The sequence below is a fragment of the Rhagoletis pomonella genome, unplaced genomic scaffold, assembly GCF_013731165.1.
Source record: "Rhagoletis pomonella isolate Grant_MI unplaced genomic scaffold, Rhpom_1.0 Rhpom_scaffold_00002, whole genome shotgun sequence".
Classification (NCBI taxonomy): domain Eukaryota; kingdom Metazoa; phylum Arthropoda; class Insecta; order Diptera; family Tephritidae; genus Rhagoletis; species Rhagoletis pomonella.
The window spans coordinates 7,754,683-7,757,263 of NW_023458556.1; the positions used below are offsets into that span (position 1 = coordinate 7,754,683).

General features: G+C 32.2%; 1 protein-coding gene across 1 annotated transcript in view; it reads left to right on the forward strand.

Annotated features, from left to right (window-relative positions):
- The window catches only part of LOC118734423 (putative uncharacterized protein DDB_G0281733), a 16,032-nt gene that overhangs the window by 3,677 nt on the left and 9,774 nt on the right, over positions 1–2,581 (forward strand). The window lies entirely within an intron of this gene.

Here is a 2,581-nt window from a genome sequence, read left to right on the forward strand (position 1 = left end):
ATTTGATACTTTGATACTTTTTTGTTCACAAATGCGCCATTTTGATACTTTTGACTGGCAGAAATGAATTTTTGAAAACTATGAATAATATTGCTAGTTTAAAGGAAAATAATTTTTTCTTATTATTTAAATTCTTAAAATTTTATATGTAGATATTTTTAAGTTTGATTTGGCATATCTTTATGTACAATAATTTGTTGTGTTGCGTATGGCGACAACTGCGCAATTTTTAGTCTAGTTCTGATTTCGGTGTCCAGATCGTGCTGTAAAATATAGATAAGAACGTAGAAAACAAATTTTTTTTTAATATTATTATACCCGAGCGCACTTGTGCACAAGGGTATTATAACTTTGTTCACATAACGGTTGTTTGTAACAGGCAAAACGAATCGAGATAGATATAGACAAATGTATACATAAATGATCAGAATGAAAAGAGAAATCGATTAAGCGGTGACTGTCTGTCCGTCCGTCCGTCCGTCCGTCTGTGCACACGATAACTCGAGTAAAAATTAAGATATCTTAACGAAACTTGGTACGTGTACTTCTTTCGGGCGTAGGACGGATGGTATTGAAAATGGGCAAAATCGGACAATAACCACGCCTACCTCCCATATAACGGTAATTTTCAGAAATACAAAAACTGTGATATTTTAGTAACTACTGAAGATAACTCACTCAAAATTGATATTTATAATAAATTTTAGACGAAAAATAAGAATATTAACATTTTTTTGAAAATGGTAACCGCTGCATCAATTTATTCCAAACTTGGCACAGTTGTTGACCCTGGTACAGCATACCAAATGGCCGAAAATTTTTAAAATCGGACAATAACCACGCCCACATCCCATATAACGGTAATTTCGAGAAATACGAAATCCTCGATAAATCAGTAAATATTAAAGCTAATTTATTCAAAATGATGGTTGCAACAATTATTTGCCAGGAAATACGTTTATGATAAAATTTTGGAAAATGGGCGTGGCACCGCCCACTTATGATCAGGTATATGTATCTCGCTAACCGTTCTAGCAATTTGTACCAAACTCGGTATGGTTATTGTGCTTGTCACATAAAAGTAAACCATTGAAAATTGTTGAAATCGGACTAAAATTACGGCCGCTTTTCATATAACGGTAAATTTCAGAAATGCTTGAAATTTCAATATTTTGAAATTTAAGGACGCTAGTTTACTTAAAATTTATACACGCCGGCTTATCTTGTAGCGGTAGCTTTCGGAAAGGTGGAAAACATATATTTAATACTTGCGCCGGGTATTTAATGTTCGGCTCCGCCCGAACTTAGACTTTCTTACTTGTTTTTTTGTGTTTTAAAGCTGAAGCTATCAAAATATACAACGCACATTTATATTTCTTGCACATATTTACTTGAACAACGTTTCTCTAAAATAAGGTTTGCGCAATTTTATTGTGTATTAATTTTCAAAATATTGACTTAAACAAGTCTCAGGTTGCACAATGATTTTGTGTGATTTAAAGGGGCCATACTAAGTTTGTTTTTCGTTATGCAAATAAGCATACTGATTCTCTGGTATTGTTGAAGCAAGTAATATAATTTTTAATTATAAAACTTTATTGATTATTCGTTTTTCAAATAAATTTTTAAAAAGTTGAGTTTGCTTTTGATACTTTATCTGCTTGGAAACTGATACTTTTTTCCAAGCTCGCGGCAACGCTGATTAGCAGTCAGCAACAAGTTAGCTACGTACATACCCTTGTGGTCAGCTGATTAAGTCAAGTGACATTTTGACTAGTTTTGGCTATTTTTCTTTTGTTTATTTAATGTTTATTTTTTTTACAATAGTTTAGCACTTTACCTAACCAGTGCCACATAAATACACATTTCAAACTTCGTACAACAATTATAAAAATTCAACAAAATTTAACATTTGCACCCGAGGATTTTAAACTTTTTATTCACTATTTCTAGAAAAATGTTGAGTATGCAGTTTTGTAGCTAGTGGGTTAAAATGCAAATTTGAAGATTTTAAATAATTTTTTTTTTTTTGCTGACGGTGTTGTGCATTTTCCTCCGTATAAAATATGCTCGACAATTTCGTTTGTATGGGAGGAAATGCCTAGCACCGTCAGAAAAAAAAAATATATTAAAAATCAACGCGTTTTTCCAGCGACTTGAAATTTGCACTTTAATCTACTAAAATTTAATGAGCTACAAAACACAAAAACTCTAAGTACAAAGTTTGAAATTTTTGGTGCAAATATTAAAGTTTGTGAATTTTTATAAATTTTGTACGAAGTTTGAAATGTGGATGTAAGTGGCGCTGGTTAGGTAAAGTGCTAAACTTCTGTAAAAAAAAATATAAACATTAAATAAACAAAAGAAAAATAGCCAAAACTAGTAAAAATGTCACTTGACTTAATCAGCTGACCACAAGTGTATGTGTATATGCAAGTAGCTGTATGGTTAGCATTGGATGCCGCAGTAACAGCGTTGCAATTTGGTTCGTCATACGCCATTGTGCAGAATAATTTCACTTCGCTATTACTAACTACAGTAGCTCCAAGCGAAACTCGTACATCGACTTAGATATTTGGTT